The sequence below is a fragment of the Stenella coeruleoalba genome (assembly GCF_951394435.1).
Source record: "Stenella coeruleoalba genome assembly, chromosome: X".
NCBI lineage: Eukaryota > Metazoa > Chordata > Mammalia > Artiodactyla > Delphinidae > Stenella > Stenella coeruleoalba.
Genome location: NC_137152.1, coordinates 42529593 through 42557136, shown reverse-complemented (window position 1 = coordinate 42557136; position 27544 = coordinate 42529593). Strand labels below are relative to the sequence as shown.

The following is a 27544-nucleotide window of genomic DNA, read 5'->3' as shown; positions in this document are numbered from 1 at the left end:
GGATTTACCTCTGGAGTGGGGGCAAGTAAGAGTTTCTTCAGAAGCCATCTCAGGGAGCTCCTGACCTGGCTGGAGAATGAGGTCTCCCCCTTAAAAAAATAATTATTAGTCTGAAAATGTCTTCTTCCTGATAACTTAGTTCCAGCCACTCCTCTTCCTCTAGCCTAAACTTTGGGGTGAGGCCGAGCCCCTGTACCCCAAGGATATCAACCTCTAGCATATCCAGGAAGAAAATGACTCCCTCTGCCTACTCCTACCTCTTACGTACGAAGGACTCACTGCCCCTACATCCATGGAAGGCTTCTAAACTCTTACCCTAGAGAAACACAACTCCTCTGGACCCCAAACCAGCCCTAGCCACCTTCACCTTCCCCCCTGCATTAGCAAATTCTTCCTTTTTCTTTAAGACCTAACTCTTGTCGCTTCTATGAACTTTCCCAGCTGAAAGAGAAACTCAGAGCACCTTGTTGCATTTATCACTTAGTATTATAATCATTTATGTGGCTGTATCTCCTCAAAGGAGAGTGAACTCCCTGAGACTAGGAGCCATCTATCTTCGCGCCCTCAGCAGGACCCAGCACAAGACTGGTACAAGGCACGCTTCAGCAAATGTTTGTTAAACGGGTAAGTTTACGGGCCTACACCACAAATCAATGGGAAATGGACATTTTAGTAGATAGTGCTGGGAAATTTGGCTCACCATAACGAGAAAAATAAAACTGGATCCCTATTTATTTCCACATGAGAGGGTGGAGAATATCTTTGTGACCTAGGACTGTGGAAGGACTTTTTAAACAAAGTCCGAAATGCACAAACCATGAGGAAAAAATTTGTGATGAAGTCTTTGATAGGAATGAAAATTGGTATTACTACTTTGGAAAACAATTAAGAATAGTTAAACAATCAGAATAGTTAAAGATGGCCCTGGGACCCAGCAATTCTGTTAGAGGTGTGTGTGTGTGTGTGTGTGTGTGTGTGTGTGTGTGTGTATATGTATGTATGTTAAGTCCTAGAGAATTCTTAAACATATGCACAAGGAGGCATGTGCAAGAATATTCATTGCAAAATAAAGATAAAAGGAAAACAATCAAGAAAAGAATATTCATCACAGAACTGTTAGTAATAGAGAAAAAAACTCAACAATCTAAAAGTTCACCAAAAGGAGAATAAATAAATAGTGGTGTAGCCACACAACAGACTACTATATACAACAGTAAAAAAAAAATGAACCAGAATTGGTTATATCAATCCAGATTAATTTCAGAAACATACTGCTGTGATAAAATGCAAGTTGTGGAAGGATACATGATGTGTGAGACCATTTATATAGATTTTTTAAAACTAGAAAACAGTGCACTATGTTGTTTATCAATTACATAGCTATGTAAACAATATTTTTTAAACAAAGGAATTAAACACCAAATGCAGAATGGTGATTACCTCTGGGGAACAAAATGAGAGAAAAATACACAGGGGACTTTGACTGTCTAATATTTTATCTGGGTAATAGGTACATGGGTGTGTGCTATATTATTCTTCATACTTATTCGTATGCCTGAAGTATTTCATATTTTTTTAGAAAGACTGTGAGGATCTATAACAAAATTAATGGTGTCTAAATCTAGATCAGTGGTTCTCAAACCTGGGCTGCAGCAGAATCACTTGGGAGAGCTTGTTAAAATACCAGATGCTGGGCCCCACACCCAGAATTGTGTTTTAGTTAAGTCTGTATTGCATTTCTAACAAGTTCTCAGGTGGTGGTGGTGGTGGTGGTGGTGGTGGTGGTGGTGGTGGTGGTGGTGGTGGTGGTGGTGGTGGTGGTGATGAAGAAGAAGAAGAAGAAGAAAATGATGATGACGATGAAGCTGCTGCTGCTGCTAGTCCAGGTACCACATTTTGAGAACTGCTGACAGAGAAAATGAAATTATCAATGAATTTAGTTTTCTTCATTGTGCTTTTCTTTGTTTTCCATGTATTCAATGAGTGAGTATTACTTTAGGGAGAGGTCTTTGTTGTTTTTTAAATTCTCTTTCATCTCTACTTCCCACTCTCATTTCCTTCATGTAGGCAAGCATTTTAAAGTGTTTTATGCATATCTTTTTGTTTATATGTGTTCTTGCAAAATATGTATTGTTCTTTTACATGCATGTATTTCCCCAAAATTTTCATTTTTCCATTTTTCAAAATTCAGAACAGTTGAAAAAATAGTACAATGAAAGCCCATACACTCTTAATATTTTGCCAAATTTGTTCTACTTCTCTTTATATGTATATGTGTACATCTTCTTGCAGGCAGTATAACAGCTCACCCCTAAAAACTTCAGCACTCATCTACTAGAATAAGGACATTCTCCTGCATAACCACAATACTGTTATCACACCTAAGAAAACTTACTAATTCAATAATACCATCAAAGATACCCTATATACAAATTTTCCAATTGAGCCCAAAATGTTCTTAGACCTGCTCTGATTTTTTGATCCCAGTATCTAATTAAGGTTTGTGTATTACATTTGGTTGTTTTAGCACTTTAACCTCTTTTAATCTAAAATAGTACCCCTAGATTATTGTGTGTTTGAGATTACACCAGTACTTTTCAAGAGTCCAGGCCAGTTTGTTATAGAATATCCCACAGAATATCTGGATTCATCTGCTCTTTCCACATGAAAGGTTAAATTATTAATTATATAAACTTATTAATTATATAATTGTATATAATTATATGTAATTATGTATATTATATATATTATATATAATATATCTAATTATATCTAATTATATAATTTTATATATTAAATATATATAATTATATAATTAATTATATATAATTATATAATTATGATTATATAAATTATTAATTATATAAATTATATAAACCATTATTCAGGTTAAATAATTTCAGCAATAACAGGACATAGAGGATACCGCTTACTTCATATTGTATCTTCTCAGGAGGCACTTAATACCAGGTTGGCCCACGGTGGAGAATATTTTGTGTCTGTGCATTTTTTTTTATATCTTTATTGGATTGCTTTACAATGGTGTGTTAGTTTCTGCTTTATAACAAACTGAATCAGTTGTACATATACATATGTTCCCATATCTCTTCCCTCTTGCATCTCCCTCCCTCCCACCCTCCCTATCCCACCTCTCTAGGTGGTCAAAAAGCACCGAGCTGATCTCCCTGTGCTATGCAGCTGCTTCCCACTAGCCATCTATTTTACATTTGGTAGTGTATATATGTCCATGCCACTCTCTCGCTTTATCACAGCTTACCCTTCCCCCTCCCCATATCCTCAAGTCCATTCTCTAGTAGGCCTGTGGCTTTATTCCTGTCTTACCCCTAGGTTCTTCATGACCTTTTTTTCCTTAAATTCCATATATATGTGTTAGCATACGGTATTTGTATTTCTCTTTCTGACTTACTTCACTCTGTGTGACAGACTCTAGGTCCATCCACCTCACTACAAATACGTCAGTCTTCTTTCTTTTTATGGCTGAGTAATATTCCATTGTATATATGTGCCACATCTTCTTTATCCATTCATCCGATGATGGACACTTAGGTTGTTTCCATGTCCTGGCTATTGTAAATAGAGCTGCAATGAACATTTTGGTACATGACTCTTTCTGAATTTTGGTTTCTCAGGGTATATGCCCAGTAGTGGGATTGCTGGGTCATATGGTAGTTCTATTTGTAGTTTTTTAAGGAACCTCCATACTGTTCTCCATAGGGGCTGTACCAATTCACATTCCCACCAGCAGTGCAAGAGTGTTCTCTTTTCTCCACACCCTCTCCAGCATTTATTGTTTCTAGATTTTTTGATGATGGCCATTCTGACTGGTGTGAGATGATATTTCATTGTAGCTTTGATTTGCATTTCTCTAATGATTAATGATGTTGAGCATTCTTTCATGTGTTTGTTGGCAGTCTGTATATCTTCTTTGGAGAAATGTCTATTTAGGTCTTCTGCCCATCTTTGGATTGAGTTGTTTGTTTTTTTGTTATTGAGCTGCATGAGCTCCTTGTAAATTTTGGAGATTAATCCTTTGTCAGTTGCTTCCTTTGCAAATATTTTCTCCCATTCTGGGGGTTGTCTTTTGGTCTTGTTTATGACTTCCTTTGCTGTGCAAAAGCTTTGAAGTTTCATTAGGTCCCATTTGTTTATTTTTGTTTTTATTTCCATTTCTCTAGGAGGTGGGTCAAAAAGGATCTTGCTGTGATTCATGTCTTAGAGTCTGCCTATGTTTTCCTCTAAGAGTTTGATAGTTTCTGGCCTTACATTTAGGTCTTTAATCCATTTTGAGCTTATTTTTGTGTATGGTGTTAGAGAGTGATCTAATCTCATACTTTTAAATGTACCTGTCCAGTTTTCCCAGCACCACTTATTGAAGAGGCTGTCCTTTCTCCACTGTACATTCCTGCCTACTTTATCAAAGACAAGGTGGCCATATGTGCGTGGGTTTATCTCTGGGCTTTCTATCCTGTTCCATTGATCTATCTTTCTGTTTTTGTGCCAGTACCATACTGTCTTGATTGCTGTAGCTTTGTAGTATAGCCTGAAGTCAGGGAGCCTGATTCCACCAGCTCCGTTTTTCGTTCTCAAGATTGCTTTGGCTCTTGGGGGTCTTTTGTGTTTGCATACAAATTGTGAATTTTTTTGTTCTAGTTCTGTGAAAAATGCCAGTAGTAGTTTGATAGGGATTGCACTGAATCTGTAGATTGCTTTGGGTAGTAGAGTCATTTTCACAATGTTGATTCTTCCAATCCAAGAACATGGTATATCTCTCCATATATTTGTATCATCTTTAATTTCTTTCACCAGTGTTTTATAATTTTCTGCATACAGGTCTTTTGTCTCCTTAGGTAGGTTTATTCCTAGATATTTTATTCTTTTTGTTGCAACAGTAAATGGAAATGTTTTCTTGATTTCACTTTCAGATTTTTCATCATTAGTGTATAGGAATGTCAGAGATTTCTGTGCATTAATTTTGTATCCTGCTACTTTACCAAATTCATTGATTAGCTCTAGTAGTTTTCTGGTAGCATCTTTAGGATTCTCTATGTATAGTATCATGTCATCTGCAAACAGTGACAGCTTTACCACTTCTTTTCCGATTTGGATTCCTTTTATTTCCTTTTCTTCTCTGATTGCTGTGGCCAAAACTTCCAAAACTATGTTGAATAAGAGTGGTGAGAGTGGGCAACCTTGTCTTGTTCCTGATCTTAGTGGAAATGCTTTCAGTTTTTCACCATTGAGGACGATGTTGGCTGTGGGTTTGTCATATATGGCCTTTATTATGTTGAGGAAAGTTCCCTCTATGCCTACTTTCTCCAGGGATTTTATCATAAATGGGTGTTGAATTTTGTCAAAAGCTTTCTCTGCATCTATTGAGATGATCATATGGTTTTTCTCCTTCAATTTGTTAATATGGTGTATCATGTTGATTGATTTGCATATATTGAATCCTTGCATTCCTGGAATAAACCCCACTTCACCATGGTGTGTGATCCTTTTAATGTGCTGTTGGATTCTGTTTGCTAGTATTTTGTTGAGGATTTTTGCATCTATGTTCATCAGTGATATTGGCCTGTAGTTTTCCTTCTTGGTGACATCCTTGTCTGGTTTTCGTATCAAGGTGATGATGACCATGTAGAATGAGTTTCAGAGTGTTCCTCCCTCTGCTATATTTTGGAAGAGTTTGAGAAGGATACATGTGAGCTCTTCTCTAAATGTTTGATAGAATTCGCCTGTGAAGCCATCTGGTCCTAGGCTTTGGTTTGTTGGAAGATTTTTTTTTTAACATCTTTATTGGGGTATAATTGCTTTACAATGGCGTGTTAGTTTCTGCTTTATAACAAAGTGAATCAGTCATACATAAACATATGTTCCCATATGTCTTCCCTCTTGCATCTCCCTCCCTCCCACCCTCCCTATGTTGGAAGATTTTTAATCACAGTTTCAATTTCAGTGCTTGTGATTGGTCTGTTCATATTTTGTATTTCTTCCTGATTCAGTCTTGGCAGGTTATGCATTTCTAAGAATCTGTCCATTTCTTCCAGGTTGTCCATTTTATTGGCATAGAGTTGCTTGTAGTAATCTCTCATGATCTTTTTCATTTCTGCAGTGTCTGTTGTTACTTCTCCTTTTTCATTTCTAATTCTATTGATTTGAGTCTTCTCCCTTTTTTTCTTGATGAGTCTGGCTAATGGTTTATAAATTTTGTTTATCTTCTCAAAGAGCCAGCTTTTAGTTTTATTCATCTTTGCTATCATTTCCTTCATTTCTTTTTCATTTATTTCTGATTGGATTTTTAGGATTTCTTTCCTTCTGCTAACTTTGAGGTTTTTCTGTTCTTCTCTAATTGCTTTAGGTGCAAGGTTAGGTTGTTTATTCGAGATGTTTCCTGTTTCTTAAGGTAGGATTGTATCGCTATAAACTTCCCTCTTAGAACTGCTTTTGCTGCATCCCATAGGTTTTGGGCTGTCGTGTCTCCATTGTCGTTTGTTTTTAGGTATTTTTTTATTTCCTCTTTCATTTCTTCAGTGATCACTTCATTATTAAGTAGTGTATTGTTTAGCCTCCATGTGTTTGTATTTTTTACAGATCTTTTCCTGTAATTGATATCTAGTCTCATTGCGTTGTGGTTGGAAAAGATACTTGATACAATTTCAATTTTCTTAAGTTTACCAAGGCTTTATTTCTGACCCAAGGTATGATCTATCCTGGAGAATGTTCCTTGAGCACTTGAGAAAAATGTGTATTCTGTTGTTTTTGGATGTAATGTCCTATAAATATCAATTAAATCCATCTTGTTTAATGTATCATTTAAAGCTTGTGTTTCCTTATTTATTTTCATTTTGGATGATGTGTCCATTGGTGAAAGTGGGGTGTTAAAGTCCCCTACTATGAATGTGTTACTGTCGATTTCCCCTTTGATGGCTGTTAGTATTTGCCTTAGGTAGTGAAGTGCTCCTATGTTGGGTGCATAAATATTTACAATTGTTATATCTTCTTCTTGGATCGATCCCTTGATCATTATGTAGTGTCCTTCTTTGGCTCTTGTAATAGTCTTTATTTTAAAGTCTATTTTGTATGATATGAGAATTGCTACTCCAGCTTTCTTTTGGTTTCCATTTGCATGGAATATCTTTTTCCATCCCCTCACTTTCAGTCTGTATGTGTCTCTAGGTCTGAAGTGGGTCTCTTGTAGAGAGCATATATATGGGTCTTGTTTTTGTATCCATTCAGCCAATCTGTGTCTTTTGGTGGGAGTATTTAGTCCATTTACATTTAAGGTAATTATCGATATGTATGTTCCTATTCCCATTTTCTAAATTGTTTTTGGTTCGTTATTGTAGGTAGGTCTTTTGCTTTTCTTGTGTTTCTTGCCTAGAGAAGTTCCTTTAGCATTTGTTGTAAAGCTGGTTTGGTGGTGCTGACCTCTCTCAGCTTTTGTTTGTCTGTAAAGGTTTAATTTCTCCATCAAATCTGAATGAGATCCTTGCTGGGTAGAGTCATCTTGGTTGCAGGTTTTTCTCATCACTTTAAATATGTCCTGCCAGTCCTTTCTGGCTTGCAGAGTTTCTGCTGAAAGATCAGCTGTTAACCTTATGGGCATTCCCTTGTGTGTTATTTGTTGTTTTTCCCTTGCTGCTTTTAATATGTTTTCTTTGTATTTAATTTTTGACAGTTTGATTAATATGTGTCTTGGCGTATTTCTCCTTGGATTTATCCTGTATGGGACTCTCTGTGCTTCCTGGACTTGATTAACTATTTCCTTTCCCATATTAGGGAAGTTTCAACTATAATCTCTTCAAATATTTTCTCAGTCCCTTTCTTTTTCTCTTCTTCTTCTGGAACCCTTATAATTCGAATGTTGGTGCGTTTAATGTTGTCCCAGAGGTCTCTGAGACTGTCCTCAGTTCTTTTCATTCTTTTTTCTTTATTCTGCTCTGCAGTAGTTATTTCCACTATTTTATCTTCCAGGTCACTTATCCGTTCTTCTGCCTCAGTTATTCTGCTATTGATCCCATCTCGAGTATTTTTCATTTCATTTTTACTGTGTTGTTCATCGTTGCTTGTTTCATCTTTAGTTCTTCTAGGTCCTTGTTAAATGTTTCTTGCATTTTGTCTATTCTATTTCCAAGATTTTGGATCATCTTTACTATCATTATTCTGAATTCTTTTTCAGGTAGACTGCCTATTTCCTCTTCATTTGTTAGGTCTGGTGGGTTTTTATCTTGCTCCTTCATCTGTGGTGTGTTTTTCTGTCTTTTCATTTTGCTTATCTTACTGTGTTTGGGGTCTCATTTTTTCAGGCTGCAGGTTCGTAGTTCCCATCGTTTTTGGTGTCTGTCCCCAGTGGCTAAAGTTGGTTCAGTGGGTAGTGTAGGCTTCCTGGTGGAGGGGACTAGTTCCTGTGTTCTGGTGGATGAGGCTGGATCTTGTCTTTCTGGTGGGCAGGTCCACGTCTGGTGGTGTGTTTTGGGGTGTCTGTGGACTTACTATGATTTTAGGCAGCCTCTCTGCTAATGGGTGGGGTTGTGTTCCTGTCTTTCTAGTTGTTTGGCATAGGGTGTCCAGCACTGTAGCTTGCTGGTCATTCAGTGAAGCTGGGTGCTCATGTTGAGATGGAGATCTCTGGGAGATTTTCACCGTTCGATAATATTTGGAGCTGGGAAGTCTCTTGTGGACCAGTGTCCTGAAGTTGGCTCTCCCACCTCAGAGGTACAGCATTGACTCCTGGCTGCAGCACCAAGAGCCTTTCATCCACGTGGCTCAGAATAAAAGGGAGAAAAAGAAGAAAAGAAAGAAAGAAAGAGAGAGAGAAAGAGAGGGAGAGAGAGAAAGAAAGAAAGAAAGGAAGGAAGGAAGGAAGGAAGGAGGGAACGGAGGAAGGAAGGGGGTAAAATAAAATAAAGTAAGATAAAATAAAATAAAATAAATTTTTTAAAAAAGTAAATAAAAAAACAAAAAGAAAACAGACCGACAGAACCCCAAATGGTGAAAGCAAAGCTATACAGACAAAATCTCACACAGAAGCATACACACTCGCAAAAAGAGGAAAAGGAGAAAAATAATAAATCTTGCTCTCAAGGTCCACCTCCTCAATTTGGGATGATTTGTTGTCTATTCATATATTCCACAGATGCAGGGTACATCACGTTGCTGGTGGAGATTTAATCCGCTGCTGCTGAGGCTGCTGGGAGAGATTTTCGTTTCCTTTCTTGGTTCGCACAGCTCCTGGGGCTCAGCTTTGGAATTGGCCCCGCCTCTTCGTGTAGGTCGCTGGAGGCTGTCTGTTCTTCACTCAGACAGGACGGGGTTAAAGAAGCTACTGACGTGGGAGCTCTGGCTCACTCAGGCCGGGGGGAGGGAGGGGTACGGAGTGCGGGGTGAGCCTGCAGCAGCAAAGGCCAACGGGACGTTGCACCAGCCTGAGGCCCGCCGTGCGTTCTCCCAGGGAAGTTGGCCCTGGATCCCGGGACCCTGGCAGTGGCGGGCTGCACAGGCTCCCCAGAAGGGAGGTATGGATAGTGACCTGTGCTTGCACACAGGCTTCTTGGTGGCGGCAGCAGCAGCAGCCTTAGCTTCTCATGCCCATCTCGGGGGTCCGCGCTGTTATCCGCGGCTCGCCCCCGTCCCTGGAGCTCTTTTAAGCAGTGCTCTTAATCCCCTCTCCTCGCGCACCAGGAAACAAAGAGGGAAGAAAAAGTCTCTTGCCTCTTTGGCAGGTCCAGACTTTTCCCCGGACTCCCTCCTGGCTAACCATGTTGCACTAACCCCTTCAGGCTGTGTTCACGCCGCCAGTCCTCTCCCTGGGCTCCGACTGAAGCCAGAGCCTCAGCTCCCAGCCCCACTCGCCCCGGCAGGTGAGCAGACAAGCTTCTCGGGCTGGTGAGTTCCGGTCGGCACCTATCCTCTGTGCGGGAATCTCTCTGCTTTGCCCTCCGCACCTCTGTTGCTGTGCTCTCCTCCGTGGCTCCAAAGCTTCCCCCCTCCGCCACCTGCAGTCTCCGCCCACGAAGGGGCTTCCTAGTGTGTGGAAACCTTTCCTCCTTCACAGCTCCCTTGCACTGGTGCAGGTCCCGTCCCTGTTCTTTTGTCTCTGTTTATTCTTTTTTCTTTTGTCCTACTCAGGTATGTGGGGAGTTTCTTGCCTTTTGGGAGGTCTGAGGTCTTCTGCCAGCATTCAGTAGGTGTTCTGTAGGAGTTGTCCCACGTGTAGATGTATTTCCGGTGTATCTGTGGGGAGGAAGGTGATCTCCATGCCTTATTCTTCCCCCATCTTCCTCCGACCCCCTCACCTTTAGGTTTTAATCCATTTAGAATCCACGCTCATTTGTGGTGATAGGTAGGTATGCAATTTTATTTTTTCCACATAGTGAGCCACATTTCCCACCACCAAATACTAAACAATCCTTCCTTTTTCATTGATTTACCATGCCACCTTTGTCGTATATTATGAAACATACACACATAGGTCTGTTTCTGTTCTTGTACTAATACCACCTATTTTTTTAATATTTTGTAACGTATCTTAAATCTGATAGGGCAAGTCCCCTCCTCTTTAGTCTTCTTTTGGGTTGTCTTAACTATAACTCTGCATAAATCTTCAAAAGATTTTATCAAGCTCTTCAAAAAAACAACTGTAATTTTGATTAGAATTGCACTGAATTTATAGATTAATTTGGGAGAGTTGACACTATCAAAATATTAACTTGTCCCATCCAAGATCATGGAATATCTCCTCATTTGTTCAGTTCACCTTCTACCTGTGCTCTTTATTAAGAGTTTAAAGTTTTCTCTTTAGAATTTTTGTGTTTTTACTAATTTAATTCCTAGTGACTTTACAGTTTTAGTTACTATTCTGAATATTTTTATTTTTTGAATAGATAATATACACGCATTTTGAATAGCAAAACTATATAAAAATTATACTTTGAGAATTGTCACTCATCTTTGTCCATTCTACCCAGTTGCCACCATACACACCGCCCACAGTTACCAGTTTTATTCATTTATTTTTTTATTCTTCCAGTGTCTCTTTATGCAGATACAAACAAGTATAAATGTATATCGTATTCCATCTCCCTCTTTCTTACACAAAAGGTGACATACTATACATACAGTTATACATGTTGCTTTTTTCACGTGATACATCCTGCAGGTCCTTGCATATCAGAGCATTAGAAAGTTTCCACTACATAGAAAATCATGTAGTATGACTTGAAACTGTTGAGAGCTGAGAAACCGTTACATTATGTGGATGTGTAATAGTTTATTTAATGACTGCAATACCCTACTGATGGATGTTCAGGGTATTTTCAGTCCTTTGGTATTACAAATGGTGCCATGATGAATAGACATTTCATATGTATGCAGATATTTCTATAGGATAAATTCTAAGAATCACATTTATAACATTGGTAGATATTGCCAAAATTTCCCTCCGTAGGTGTACCATTTTGCACTTACCACCCATGTATGAGTTTATGTGTTTCACCACCACCTCGCTCAGAAAGTGTATCATTAAAGACTTTCGGATTTTTGCCAATGTGATAGGTGAGAAACAGTATCTCACTGTAGTTTTAATTGACATTTCTTTTATGATGAGTGAGGTTGAGCATCTTTTCATATGTTTAAGGGTCATTTTTGGCTTTTCCTGTGAGTTGTCTATTTATATGCTCTGTTTATGTTCTCGATTTCTACAAGCTTGTTATATAATTAGAGAAATTAGACCTTTGTGAATGATATCAGTTGTCAGTATTTTTTTCCCAGTTTGTTGTTCTTTTGACTTTGCTAATGGATATTTTCCAAGCAAATTTTACTTTATTTTTATGTAAACAAGTTTATGTTTTCTTTTATGGATTCTAGATTTTGATTTGTACTTTTGTGATAGATTGCATTAATGGCCCCAATTTTTTATGTGTCTTCACACCCTTTGGTAGTGCCCTTCCATAGTGACTGAGTTTGGCCATATAATTTACTTCAACCAACAGGATAGTAGCAAATTTGATATAAGCAGAGACTTGAGAAAGCTCTTGCATATTCTGCTTCCTCTCTTGGACCCGTGCCACTGCTGTGAGAACATACCCAGGCTAGTCTGCTGGAGGGATGTGAGAGACATATAGAAATGAGCCTGGTCCTCCCAGCCAAGGCATCCTATAGCAGCCAACCTCCAGCCAAGCCACCAACTTAGTGCAGATACATGAGCTGGCAGAGTTGAGATCAACAGAGCCTGATCCAGTGCATAGAACCTCTCAGCTGACCATAGACTCTGTCTAAGTTTGGGTATCTAAATATTCATTTTGGTTTTTTATAGAGAATTATTGTAGCAATAGTCCCCCATCATTGTTCTTCCTTTTCAGAGATATTCTGGCTGTGCTTGTTCGTTATTTTTCCATTTGATCTTTAATTCAGCTTGTCTAGTTTCAGAAAAAGAAAAAATATGGTATTTTTAATTAGCTTATACTAAATTTATAAATTAATTTTACATCTTTATGATTTTGAGTCTTCCTATTTAAGAAAATGGGGTGCCTTTCTATTTGTTTCTTCAGAGTGTTACAAATGTTTTCTCTTGAAGGATTTAGACATTTCTTGTTAAGTTTGTTTCTAGGTATTTGCTGTAGACTGAATGTTTGTGTCTGCCCCCACCCCCCGAATTTTACGTTGAAACCTAACCCCCAATGTGATAGTGTTTGGAGGTAGGACCTTTGGCAGGTGATTAGATCATGAGATTGGAGCCCTCATGACTAGGATTAGTGCCCTTATAAAAGAGACCCAAGAGAGCTCCCTTTCCACTCCTGCCATGTGAGGACACAGCAAGAAGATGGCTATCTATAAACCAGGAAGTGGGCCCTCCCCAGACATAAAATCTTTGAGTGTCTTGATCTTGGACTTCCCAGCCTCTAGAACTGTGAATAATAAATTTCGGTTGTTTATAAGCCAACCAGTCTGTGGTATTCTGTTATAGCAGCCGCAACAGACTAAGACATTATTTTGTCTTTTTTGTTGCTATGATAAATGAAGCCTTCTCTTCCATATGTCTTCTAACTGAATGATTTCTATATATTAATTTTATATCCTGCTACCTTGCTGAGTTCTCTTGTTTGTAATAGTTTTCTATTGGTTTGCTTGGGTTTTCTGGCTCTACAGTCTTATCTATAAGGAATGATAGCTTTACCTCCTCCATTCCAATTGTAATTTCTAATTTCTTTTTCTTTTCTAATCACAATGCTTTTGCTACCTCCAATATAATGTTAAATTGTAGTGGAGAGAGTAGATACCCTTGTGAGTTTAGCATATAAATGCTACTAGTGTTTCCTGGTTAAGTGAAGTGCAGGATTGCTGGATTTGGGGATGGATGGATGGATAGATAGATAGAGAAAGAGGCAGACATAATTATATTAAGGAAGAAATTTTTATAAAGAATTTTTTGTAAAGAATGGGTATTGAATTTTGTCAAATGGTTCTTTGGCATCTCTGGAAATGATGATATGATTTTTCTCCTTAGATTCAACAATATGTTAGATTGTATTAATGGATTTCCTAATATTGAATGATTTTTGCATTCTTGAAAATAAACTCCACATAGTCAGGGATTCTGTTTGCTAATATTTAGGATTTTGCATCGATATTCATAAGTGAAGATTGGTTTATATCATTTTCTTTTTCTTGTGAAATCTTTGTTAGATCTTGATATCAATGTTATACTCACTTCATAAAAAGAATATGAAGGTGTTCCTTCTTTATCTAGGATCAGGAAAATAAAAATAGCATTCAAATGATCTGCTTTTCAGTGTTAGCAGACTTCCCCTGTGAAATCATCATGGCCCAGTGCTTTGGGGGGAAAGTAGCTCTTTATAACTTTTTCTGTTTCTTCCATGGAAATTGGTCTATATGGACTTTTCTCTTTTAGAGTTTTGGTAAATTATATTTTCCTAGGATGTTTTCCATTTCTTCAAGGTCTTTAAAACGATTTGCATAGAGTTGCATGAGGAAGTCCTTCATAATGTTTAAAATGTCCTCTTGCTATGGTTATGTCCAACTTTTCATTTCCTGGTTTGTGTCTTTGTGCTTTCTCCTTTTTTTTGATTATTATTTAATGGCTTATTTATTTCTTTTTAACAGAATTGGTTAATCTATTTATTTATTAGTTCTACTGTTACCTGTTTTCTAACTCCTTTATTTGAGCTTTTCTCTTTGTTAATTCTTTCCTTCTGTTCCCCGTAAGTTTATTCTGTTTCTCTTTTCACTAACTTTCTGAGTTGGGTTCATTTAATTTTTTCCCTTGTTTTTAGTATAAGTATTTTGAGGCAATGAACTTTTCTCTGACTGCTGCTTTATCTGTACCCATAGATTCTGATATGTAATGTTTTCATTATTATTATTGTCTAGAAATTCAGCAATTTTGGTTTGAGTTTGCCCTTTGACCCAAGAATTGTTTGACAGAGAGTTTTTATATATTCAGATGGAAGATCTTTTTTACATTGATTTCTGCCTTTATCCAGTTGTGATCAGAGAACATTGTCAGTATTAGTTCTACCTTTTGGAATTTATTGAGATTTTCTTCTTGGCCTAATATTGATTTTGTTGTTTAGGTTTTCTGTATTCTTACTGGGTTTTTGTTGCTGTTGTTGTTCATTTGATCTGTCCTGGAATGAGAAAGGTGAGTTAAATTTCTCCTGTTTTTAGTTTGTTTCAATCTATTATCTATTTCTCCTTGTATCTCTTAATATTTCAGCTTTGTGAAAGTTGCTATGTTATTTGATACAAAAATACTCATAACTTTATATTTTCATTGTGAATTGTGGCCTTTTTTGTCTCAATTCTTTTTTGTAATAAGCTTTTTATTTCAGAATAATTTTAGTTTTATAGAACCCTTCATCTAGTTGCCTCTCATGTTAATATCTTATATGACTACATCTGAGAAAACTAAGAGATTAGCATTAGTACATTGCTATTAACTAAACTCCTGACTATTCAGATTTCACCAGTTTTTCCACTAATATCCTTTTTCTGTTCCAGGCTCCAAACCAGAATCCCACATTGCATTTAGTCATCATATCTCCTCCAACCTGTGGACAGTTCCTTAGTCTTTCCTTTTCATGACATTGACAGTCAATTAATGCCTTTCATTCTGACTTTCTAACTTGGCTGATAATTAAGATTACAACCTCTGCTTTCTTTATTTGCATTTGACTGGTATACCTTTGCCCTTCTTCTATTTTTAACCTCTCTGAATCTGTTTTAGTTGACTCTCTTGAATACAGTAGTTGAGTTTTGCTCAGGGATCCAATACAAAAATGTTTTTCTTTAAATAGATGAGCTAAGACCATTTATATTTATCGATACAAAAGATGTTTGGTGTTAATATTATCACATTAAGTTTTATTTTCTTTTTTAGCTATATTTTTATATATTAAATTCATGTTACTATGTAGTCTATTTTGTTTGTTTTTTATCAGTTAACACTCAATTTTTTTGTTTTATTTTTTGAATTTATGAATTTTATTTATTTTTTTATACAGCAGGTTCTTATTAGTTATCCATTTTATACATACTAGTGTATATATGTCAATCCCAATCTCCCTATTCATCACAACACCACCATGCCCCTGCCACTTTCCCGCCTTGGTGTCCATATGTTTGTTCTCTACATCTGTGTCTCTATTTCTGCCCTGCAAACTGGTTCATCTGTACCATTTTTCTACATTCCACACATATGTGTTAATATATGATATTTGTTTTTCTCTTTCTGACCTACTTCACTCTATATGACAGTCTGTAGATCCATCCACGTCTCTACAAGTGACCCAATGTTGTTCCTTTTTATGGCTCAGTAATATTCCCTTGTATATATGCACCACATCTTCTTTATCCATTCGTCTGTCGATGGGCATTTAGGTTGCTTCCATGACTTGGCTATTGTAAATAGTGCTGCAGTGAACATTGGGGTGCATGTGTCTTTTTGAATTATGCTTTTCTCTGGGTATATGCCTAGTATGCCTAGTATATATATGCTGCTGTATCATATGGTAATTCTATTTTGAGTTTTTTAAGGAACCTCCATACTGTTCTCCATACTGGCTATATCAATTTACATTCCCACAGCAGTGCAAGAGGGTTCCCTTTTCTCCACACCCTCTCCAGCATTTGTTGTTTGTAGATTTTCTGATGATGCCCATGCTAACTGGTGTGAGATGATACCTCATTGTAGTTTTGATTTGCATTTCTCTAATAATTAGTGATGTTGAGCAGCTTTTAATGTGCTTCTTGGCCATCTGTATGTCTTCTTTAGAGAAATGTCTATTCAGGTCTTCTGCCCAGTTTCGGACTGGGTTGTTTGTTTTTTTAATATTGAGCGGCATGAGCTGTTTATATATTTTGAAGATTAATCCTTTGTCCGTTGATTCGTTTGTAAATATTTTCTCCCATTCTGAGGGTTGTCTTTTCGTCTTGTTTGTAGTTTCCATTGCTTTGCAAAAGCTTTTAAGTTTCATTAGGTCCCATTTGTTTATTTTTGTTTTTATTTCCATTACTATAGGAGGTGGATCAAAAAAGATGGTGCTGTGATTTATGTCAACGAGTGTTCTTCCTATGTTTTCCTCTAACAGTTTTATAGCGTCCGGTCTTATATTTAGGCCTCTAATCCATTTTGAGTTTATTTTTGTGTATGATGTTAGGGAGCGTTCTAATTTCATTCTTTTACATGTAGCTGTCCAGTTTTCCCAGCACCACTTATTGAATAGTGGTCTTATTGAAGACTGTCTTTTCAACATTGTATATCCTTGCCTCCTTTGTCATAGATTAGTTGACCATAGGTTCATGGGTTGATCTTTGGGCTTTCTATCCTGTTCCATGGATCTATATTTCTGTTTTTGTGCCAGTACCATATTATCTTGATTACTGTAGCTTTGTAGTATGGTCTGAAGTCAAGGAGTCTGATTCCTCCAGCTCCATTGTTTTTCCTCAAGACTGCTTTGGCTAGGGCTTCCCTGGTGGCGCAGTGGTTAAGAATCCACCTGCCAATACAGGGGACATGGGTTTGAGCCCTGGTCCGGGAAGATCCCACATGCCACAGAGCAACTAAGCCCATGCACCACAACTACCGAGCCTGCGCTCTAGAGCTGCGAGCCACAACTACTGAGCCTGCGTGCTGCAACTACTGAAGCCTGCACGCCTAGAGCCCGTGCTCCGCAACAGGAGACGCCACCACAATGAGAAACCTGTGCACCGCAAGGAAGAGTAACCCCCACTTGCTACAACAGGAGAAAAGCCCGCACGCAGCAACAAAGACCCAACGCAGCCAAAAATTAAATAAATTAATTTAAAAAAAAAAGACTGCTTTGGCTATTCGGGGTCTTTTGTGTCTCCATACATATTTTAAGATTTTTTGTTCTAGTTCTGTAAAAACTGCCATTGGTAATTTGATAGGGATTGCATTGAATCTATAGAATCCTTTGGGTAGTATAGTCATTTTCACAGTATTAATTCTTCCAATCCAAGAGCATGGTATATCTCTCCATCTGTTGGTATCATCTTTAATTTCTTTCATCAGTGTCTTATAGTTTTCTGCATACAGGTCTTCTGTCTCCCTAGGTAGGTTTATTCCTAGGTATTTTATTCTTTTTGTTGCAGTGGTAAATGGGAAGTTTCCTTAATTTCGCTTTCAGATTTTTCATCATTAGTGTACAGGAATGCAAGGGATTTCTGTGCATTAATTTTGTATCCTGCAACTTTACCAGATTCATTGATTAACTCTAGTAGTTTTCTGGTGGTATCTTTATGATTCTCTATGTATATAGTATCATGTCATCTGCAAACAGTGACAGTTTTATTTCTTCTTTTCCAATTTGTATTCCTTTTATTTCTTTTTCTTCTCTGATTGCCATGGCTAGGACTTCCAAAACTATGTTGAATAATAGTGGCGAGAGTGGACATCCTTGTCTTGTTCCTGATCTTAGAGGAAATGCTTTCACTTTTTCACCATTGAGAATGATGTCTGCTGTGGGTTTGTCATATATGGCCTTTATTATGTTGAGGTATGTTCCTTCTATGCCCACTGTCTGGTGAGTTTTTACCATAAATTGGTGTTGAATTTTGTCAAAAGCTTTTTCTGCGTCTGTTGAGATGATCATATGGTTTTTTTTCTTCAATTTGTTAATATGGTGTTTCACATAGATTGATTTGCATATATTGAAGAATCCTTGCATCCCTGGGGTAAATCCCACCTGATCATGGTGTATGATCCTTTTAATGTGTTGTTGGATTCTGTTTGCTAGCTTTTTGTTGAGGATTTTTGCATCTGTATTCATCAGTGATATTGGTCTGTAATTTTTTGTTTGTTAGTGTCTTTGTCTAGTTTTGGTATCAGGGTGATGGTGGCCTCGTAGAATGAGTTTTGGAGTGTTCCTTCCTCTGCACTTTTTTTGGAAGAGTTTGAGAAGGATGGGTGTTAGCTCTTCTCTAAATGTTTGATAGACTTCTCCCGTGAAGCCATCTGGTTCTAGACTTTTGTTTGTTGGAAGATTTTTAATCACAGTTTCAATTTCATTACTTGTGATTGGTGCATTCATATTTTCTATTTCTTCCTGGTTCGGTCTTGGAAGGTTATACCTTTCTAAGAATTTCTCCATTTCTTCCAGGTTGTCCATTTTATTGGCATAGAGTTGCTTGTAGTAGTCTCTTAGGATGCTTTGTATTTCTGCAGTGTCTGTTGTAACTTCTTTTTAATTTCTAATTTTATTGATTTGAGTCCTCTCCCTTTTTTTCTTGATGAGTCTGGCTAATGGTGTATCAATTTTGTTTATCTTTTCAAAAAACCAGCTTTTAGTTTTATTGATCTTTGCTATTGTTTTCTTTGTTTTTATTTCATTTATTTCTGCTCTGTTCTTTATTATTTCTTTCCTTCTACTAACTTTGGGTTTTGTTTGTTCTTCTTTCTCTAGTTCCTTTAGGTGTGAGGTTAGGTTGTTTATTTGAGATTTTTCTTGTTTCTTGAGGTAGGCTTGTAAGGCCATAAACTTCCCTCTTAGAACTGCTTTTGCTGCATCCCATAGGTTTTGGATCGTCATGTTTTCATTGTCATTTGTTTCTAGGTATTTTTTGATTTCCTCTTTGATTTCTTCAGTGATCTCTTGGTTGTTTAGTAATGTATTATTTATCCTTCATGTGTTTGTGTTTTTTACGTTTTTTTTCCCTGTAATTCATTTCTAATCTCATAGCGTTGTGGTCAGAAAAGATGCTTGATATGATTTCAATTTTCTTATATTGACTGAGGCTTGATTCATGACCCAAGATGTGATCTATCCTGGAGAATGTTCCATGTGCACTTGAAAAGAAAGTGTAATCTGCTGTTTTTGGATGGAATGTCCTATAAATATCAATTAAATCTATCTGGTCTATTGTGTCATTTCAAGCTTGTGTTTCCTTATTAATTTTCTGTTTGGATGATCTGTCCATTGGTGTAAGTGAGGTGTTAAAGTCCCCCACTCTTATTGTGTTACTTTTGATTTCCTCTTTTAGAGCTGTTAGCAGTTGCCTTATGTATTGAGGTGCTCCTATGTTGGGTGCATATATATTTATAATTGTTATATCTTTTCCTTGGATTGATCCCTTGATCATTATGTAGTGTCCTTCCTTGTCTCTTATAACATTTTTATTTTAAAGTCTATTTTGTCTGATATGAGTATTGCTACTCCAGCTTTCTTTTGATTTCCATTTGCATGGAATATCTTTCTCCATCCCCTCACTTTCAGTCTGTATGTGTCCCTAGGTCTGATGTGGGTCTCTTGTAGACAGCATATATATGGGTCTTGTTTTTGTATCCATTCAGTTAGCCTGTGTCTTTTGGTTGGAGCATTTAATCCATTCACGTTTAAGGTAATTTTATGTATGTTCCTGTGACCATTTTCTTAATTGTTATGGGTTTGTTTTTGTAGGTCCTTTTCTTCTCTTGTGTTTCCCACTTAGAAAAGTTCCTTTAGCATTTGTTGTAGAGCTGGTTTGGTGGTGCTGAATTCTCTTAGCTTTTGCTTGTCTGTAAAGCTTTTCATTTCTCCATCGAATCTGAATGAGATTCTTGCCAGGTAGAGTAATCTTGGTTGAAGATTCTTCCCTTTCATTACGTTAAATATATAATGCCACTCCCTTCTGACTTGTAGTTTCTGCTGAGAAATCAGCTGTTAACCTTATGGGAGTTCCCTTGTATGTTATTTGTCGTTTTTCCCTTGTTGCTTTTAATTATTTTTCTTTGTCTTTAATTTTCTTCAATTTGATTACTATGTGTCTCAGCGTGTTTCTCCTTGGGTTTATCCTGCCTGGGACCATCTGCGCTTCCTGGACTTGGGTGGCTATTTCCTTTCCCATGTTAGGTAAGTTTTCGACTATAATCTCTTCAAATATTTTCTCGGTTCCTTTCTCTCTCTCTTCTCCTTCTGGGACCCCTATAATGCGAATGTTGTTGTGTTTAATGTTGTCCCAGAGGTCTCTTAGGCTGTCTCGATTTCTTTTCATTCTTTTTTCTTTATTCTGTTCCATGGCAGTGAGTTCCACCATTCTGTCTTCTAGGTCACTTATCTGTTCTTCTGCCTCATTTATTCTGCTATTGATTCCTTCTAGTGTATTTTTTATTTCAGTTATTGTATTGTTCATCTCTGTTTGTTTGTTCTTTAATTCTTCTAGGTGTTTTTTCTTTAGTTCTTCTAGGTCTTTGTTAAACATTTCTTGCATCTTCTCTCTCTTTACCTCCGTTCTTTTTCCAAGTTCCTCGATCATCTTCACTATCATTATTCTGAATTCTTTTCCTGGAAGGTTTCCTACCTCCACTTCATTTAGTTGTTTTTCTGAGGTTTTATCTTGTTCCTTCATCTGGTACATAGCCCTCTGCCTTTTCATCTTGTCTATCTTTCTGTGAATGTGGTTTTTTTCTCATTTTTTTTTAGTTGTCCTGACATTTAGAAAAGTTTATACTTTGGTCTAGTGATTAATTTTAGGTATCTTATTTTTTCTAGTTGTTTATTGCTAATGTAAAGAAATGTTATTGATTTTTATAAGTTGATTTTGTACCTGGCAACCTTGCTGAAATCTTTTTAATTCTAATAGTATGTCAGTTGAATCTGTTGGTTTTATCTCTTCTCTTCCAGTCCTTACACGTCTCATTTCTTTTTCTCCCTTTATAGTATTAAACAAGACTTCCAGTTCTATGTTAAACAGTAGTTGGTGAGGGTAAGTATCTAGTCTTATTCTTAATCTTCAAGGAAATGCATCTTAAGTTTCTCCATTTTCTGCAAAGTATGCTGTAAAATTTTGGTATGTAACCTTCACCAAGTTAAGAAATTTGCCTTCTATTCATATTTTTTAAAGAGTTTTCATCGTAAGTAGGCATGTAACATAATTTTCCTATATTAATTGAGATACTCATATGATTATTATCCCTTAGTCTATTCATGTGGTAAATTACATTGATAGATTTTTCTGAGTTTGAATGCATTCTCCTTGCATTCTTGGAATTAACTCCATTTGATTGTGATGTATTTTTTAAATACTGTTGGATTCGATTAGCTAATATTTAATTTACGATTTATGCATCTATATTCATAAGTGAAATGAGCCTATAATTTTCTTTAATTGTCCTTATCTGTTTTTAAAATCAAGACTTCAAGATTTTACTAGACAAATAAAATGAGCTAGGCAGCTTTCTCTCCTTTTCTATTTTCTGGAATAACTTGTATAAGAAGAGAAGTAACTCCTGAGAGTCCCGCACACTATACCTGTAAATCCATCTGGGCCTGGATTTGGGGGGAAGTGATGTCCTTACCTACCATTTCAGTTTCATTAATGCCTAGTGGTCTATTCACGTTCTCTACTTCCTATGCCATTTTTATCACTTTATATTTTTCTAGGAAAAAAACTTTATCTAGATGTTTTCAATTATTTCTGTCTAGTACCTAGCAGTCAGGTTTCTGGCTTGAGTACTTGGTGGTGCCTTCACAGAGAGGAGGGCACAAGAGGAGTGGCATGTCTGTTATTTGGGGGCCAGAGGAAGTTTGGCTACCTCTACACTTTCAGCAAAGCAATGGCTATATGTGATTCTCTGTTGCTTTGGATATTTGTGATTATGTATGAATGTGCACACTTCTATAAAGGTGTGTTTTTTATACATGATGCTCTGGTGTGTTTCTGTTTATATGAAAATGTCAGGCTGAAAAAGAACAATTTTTCTATGTAATTATTTTTCTGTATCTGTTTGCATGGGTCCGTGAGCTGTGATGGGGGTATTTCCATGGTTCTCTCAATGTCCCTGTGTACATCAGCATCTCTGCCAGCTGGTAATTCATTCTGTGTGCTTTTCCATGTCTTGGAGTGTCTGCAACTGTGAGGGTTCTTGATTCTATGTGTATCTATATGTCTCTGCACATGTCTGCATCTCTGAGGATGGGGGATTATGTATGCATCTCTGTGTTTTACTGTAGAAATATATGTATGCAGTGCACATGCTACGTGGCAAGTTCAGACTCTCCAAGTCTGGAAGAAACATTACAACAGGAAATGCTCTGGATTCCAGCTTCCGGATGGAATTTCACTCAGAAAAATACCCCTTCCTGGTCCTCCCAATAACTGCAGCATTCTTTGTCTTTCTTGAAGAGGCTGAGTTGAGGGGGTTTATGCTAACCTTGACCTCAGAGGCCACGTCGTTCAGGAGGATTTGGCAGAGCCATGAAATTCCACACCCTGCCACTTGCCTCTTGCCAGGCCTACTGCTTCCTCCTAAACCCTTTTATAGCTCCACATTATCTACCAGACCAATTCCAAGCTAAATTGTCCAGAGAGGCCAGAAGAAGACACAGGGAGATGAGGAGAAAGAAACAGAATAAGATTTTTATAAAAAAATAGATAAACAAAGATAGATATGGGAACAGGGGGATAGAGAAATGAGAACAAGGATATAAAGAGACAGAGACCAAGAAATAGGGCCTGAATGATAGGAACAGATAGTCAGAATGGTGATAAAGAAGCAAAGAAGTTTGGGGACAGAGAGATATACACACAGATGGAATGGGCAGGGTAGAAAAAGAGGGACTGACAGAAATGAGGCTGGAATGTAGGGAGAGAGAGAGATGGGGACAGAGACACAGATTGGGGTCAGAAAGGCAGTTACATAAAACATGAGGATAGAGACACAGAGATGATAACAGCCAGGTGGATAGAGAGAGACACAGAGATGATAACAGCCAGGTAGATAAAGAGAGTGACTGGGATTAGATAGACAAAGATAGAAACGGAGATGGTGTTGAGGAGGAAGAGGTTGATGATATAGAAGTTAATATTTTTTAATTGAAGTATAGTTGATTTACAATGTTTCAGGTGTACAGCAAAGTGATTCAATTATATATATATGTAAATATATAGGTATATAAAGTCTTTTTCATATTCTTTTCCATTATAGGTTATTACAAGATATTGAATACAGTTCCCTGTGCTATAGTAGGTCCTTGTTATTTATTTTTAGGAGCTAATATTTTTGAGCATTTCTTATATTTGAGGCATGGTTCTATAAGCTGTACATGTGTTAGTTCATTTAATGCTCTTGGTAACACTGAAGCAGGTACTGTTATCAGCCCTGTTTTACAGATGAGGACACTGAGGCACAGCAAGTCAGCAGCACAACTAGGTTTGGAATCCAAACAATCTAACACCAGAGGCCATACTCTTGACTACTCTGTCAGTGACAGAGAGATACAGACAGACAGGGATCTGGGGACAAGATGGCAAACAGATGAAACACACATAGGGACAGAAAGATGGAAACAAGAGACAGGCACATGAGGAGAGCCACCCAGCAAGAGAGATGGTAACAGAGGTAGAAAAGGGGTGATAGATGAGGAGAGACTCAAAGAGGGAAACAAGGGCAAGAAGACCAACATAGGGGTATGTGTGTGAGAGAGAAACAAAGAGAATGTAAATGTTAGTTGTGAGGGGGTGGGAGGCTGGGGTGAAGACAGAGACTGGAACAGAAAGGTGAGAATAGAAATAGAGAAAGATAGGTGGGGAACAGAGACGGATGAATGCAGCAACATAAATACAAAGATGAGAACTGGGAGACAGGCAGAGATAAGATAAATAGGTACAGAGTGTTGGAGACGGGGGTGGACAGAAAAGAGGCCAAGGAGCCAAAGGAAATTGAAAGAGAAGCAGAAAAGACAGAAATTTTGGAACACAGATTCAGAAACAGATGAGGTAGAGTAATATGGTATTATATATGTGAGGATGGAGACACAGACCAAGAGGAGAACCATAAGTTAGATGGGGACAGGATGGAGACAAGGCAACCCCCAACAGAGGCAATGGAGAGAGAGTGAGAGCAAGAGCAAGAAGGGGAGAGATTGAGAGAGAATAGGAGAGATAGGAAAGAGAAACCACCAGAGAGATGTAAACAGAAAGACAAGAGAGAGCAAAATAAGAGAGATGGGAGACATCTGAAAGGTGGTGACAGTGATGGTGAACTGGGGTGACAGTAAAAAATAAAAGAAATAGAGGCACAGAATGAAATAATTTTGATTCAACAACCACTCACAAGTCTTGGATATATCAGGGCTGGCACTGGGCTGTGTGGTACCCAATAGGCTGTGAGCTCAGGAAGGCAGGGCCTGGGCCTTTGTTATGCAATACTGTATCCTCCACCTACAGTATACTCCCAATCATGTGGAGGGCTACCATTTATTAAACATTAGGTACTGGGGACTGTGCATGCGTTTCATGGATTATGTTATTGAATCCTCACAACTCTGATGTAGTAGGTATTATTATCATCCCCAGTTTACAGATGGGGAAACTGAGACTTAGAGCAATGAGTAACTTACCCAGGGTCACACAGAGGAGCTAGGAGTGAAGCCCCAGCCTGGACCAATGGTAGAGTATGTCATGAACCAAGGATTAGGATGAACCCTGTTCTTTCTGTACACCCAAGGTGCAAAAAATCAAATTCCAGTCTGCCTGCCTCCAAGGCCTACATGTTTGACCACCATACCACACTGCTCCAGTGAAGACTCACTCACAGACTGATGGAAGACTGCTGAACCAAGGTAAGTGTGTCCTGACTCCTTACCCTCTGGAGCTCCCTCTATCTAGCGAAGGAGGATGACCTGGCTACCTCAGAGAGAGTGAGAAAAGTCCTGTGAGTGACAGGAATAAAGCCCTGTGGGAGAACCTCGGCCAGGGAAAATCAGAGAATGCTTCCTGGAGGAGAAAGTAGGTCAAAGAGGCCAAAGACAGATTTACAGAGAGGTCAGTGAAGCTTCAGGGTCCCTCATTTGTTTCTTCCAAGACCCTGCTTAACAATCAGCGAAAAATCAAAGAGTACTGAAGATGTGTACTCTTCACTCTATAAGAAAATTGAAATGCCCTGACATCTTACAGCTCATGTATGAAAGAAACTAAACAGGTTTTCCCAAATTTGACAATAGTCCTAAAACTACATTATCGTAAAGCTGAAACTTTTCTAAACTATCAATAGTAAAAAATTTCTATCAACCATGCTATTAAGAAAGACTGACTAATATTTCTATTCTCTCTACAGAAAAATGATCTTATCTCATGCTTCAGTGACAAAATAAAAGCCATCAGACATGGGAGAATTGTTCCAGGACCTTCATCTTCCCACCTGAATCTCTAAACCTCCCAGTATCTGTATTCATCTTTTGTTTCATTCCTTCCTGTTACAATGAAGGGCCTGAGGACCTCTCCTCTCTGAGGCCCAGTGCCTCAGATCCCAGCTCCTCCTTTCCCTTCCATTATTCCCTTTCTCTTCTGTGTTGCCATCCAGTCCCTCTCTATGGTCTCTGGGTCTTTCCCAGCAGCAAACAAGCATAGTCTAGTATCTCCCATCTTAGAAAAATCATTCTTTGCCCCTCCTCCTACCATCACCTTAGCTCTCTGGGCTCTGTTCCCATTCACAGCCATGTTTCACAAGGAAATCGCCTACACACCTAGCTCCACTTCAGCAGGATCGGGGGCAGTGTTTTATTCCCTCTGACCTCAGGGAGGGTCCTGTAACAATCTACCCTCCCACCAGCACTCTATCCAATTATTCCTGCTTTTTAAATTTTATTTATTTTTCATGATAATACATTATAAATTTTATAATATACATATCTGTACAGTTCGAATAAATTATAAAACAAATACCTATGTACCTGTACCCATCACCCAGCTTCAAAAACAAATCATTTCTGAATGACAAAACCCGCCATGTAGCCCTCCCCAGTCACATCTCCTTCCCCTCCCTGAGGTAACCAGTGTCATTTTTCATGCCTTGCTTTTTTGTATGGTTTTACAACATATTACTGCATCCATATATTGTATAATTTTGACTGTTGTTCAACTTTATATAAACATATTCTTTCATGACTTTTTTGAATCAGTATTAGGTTTCCTGAGTTTTATCCATGTTGATACATGTAGCTGGAGTTCATTCATTTATTTAATTATAGTATTCCATTGTATAAATATGTCTCAATTTATTCATCTTATTTTCTTGTTTCTGTTTCTTGCTGTTTCAAACAGGCTTTGGTGGGCTTCCCTGGTGGTGCAGTGATTGAGAGTTCGCCTGCTGATGCAGGGGACACGGGTTCATGCCCCAGTCTGGGAAGATCCCACATGCCGCGGAGTGGCTGGGCCCATGAGCCATGGCCGCTGGGCCTGCGCGTCCAGAGCCTGTGCTCCGCAACGGGAGAGCCCACAACAGTGAGAGGCCCACGCACCGCCAAAAAAATTAAAAATAAAAAATAAAAATAAAAAAAAAACAAACAGGCTTTGGTGAACACTCTTGTAGTGTCTCCCAGTATACACATGTGAGGATTTCTCTAGGGGAGCAATTCTCAAACTTTCTGGTCTCAGGACTTGCTTTACATTCTTAAAAATCACTGCAGACCCTAAAAAGCTTTGGTGTATGTGGGTTATACCAATTGATACTTGCTGTATTAGAAATTAAAACTGAGAAAGCTTAAATATATTAATTTTAAAATAATAAGCCAATTACATTTAACAAAAGTAACATTTTTATGAAAAATAACTATATTTTCCAAAACAAAAAGAATATAGTGAGAAGAGTGGCATTGTTTTACATTTTTGCAAATCTCTTTACTGTATGGCTTAATAGAAGACAGCTGGATTCTCATATCTGCTTCTGCATTCAATCTGATATTACATGTCATGTAGCCTCTGGAAAACTCCACTCTACGTACTTGAGAGAATGAGAGTAAAAGAAGCAAATAACATCTTTCTAGTATTATGGTTTTGGCTCCCCCACCCCCCATCCCTGCCCTCAGGATCCCCAGACCACATTGTGGGAACTACCGCTCTGGGATAGACACCTAAAATTGCTGGACCTAGAGTATGTGCATAGTTCAGCTTTACTAGAAAATGGCCAACATTTTCTAGAGTGGTTGTATCAGTTTACACTCCTACCAATGGTGTATCCATCCACTCTTCATCCATTCTGGTTTTCACCCCACCACTCCTCCAAAACTACTTA

The 27544-nt window shown here is 37.9% G+C and overlaps 1 long non-coding RNA gene across 3 annotated transcripts; it reads left to right on the top strand.

Annotated features, from left to right (window-relative positions):
- Positions 1-20: 20 nt before the first annotated feature.
- On the top strand, positions 21-26815 carry LOC307180937. 3 transcript variants are annotated; one of them, XR_013825805.1, is made up of 8 exons: positions 21-624; positions 9155-9286; positions 9798-9878; positions 14610-14677; positions 20305-20384; positions 21192-22340; positions 24980-25094; positions 26575-26815. It is a non-coding gene; the product is annotated as an uncharacterized lncRNA (long non-coding RNA). The 3 variants fall into 3 exon arrangements; XR_013825806.1 differs by lacking the exon at positions 26575-26815 and adding an exon at positions 25589-26394; XR_013825807.1 differs by lacking the exons at positions 24980-25094; positions 26575-26815 and having other exon boundaries at positions 21192-23463.
- Positions 26816-27544: the final 729 nt, after the last annotated feature.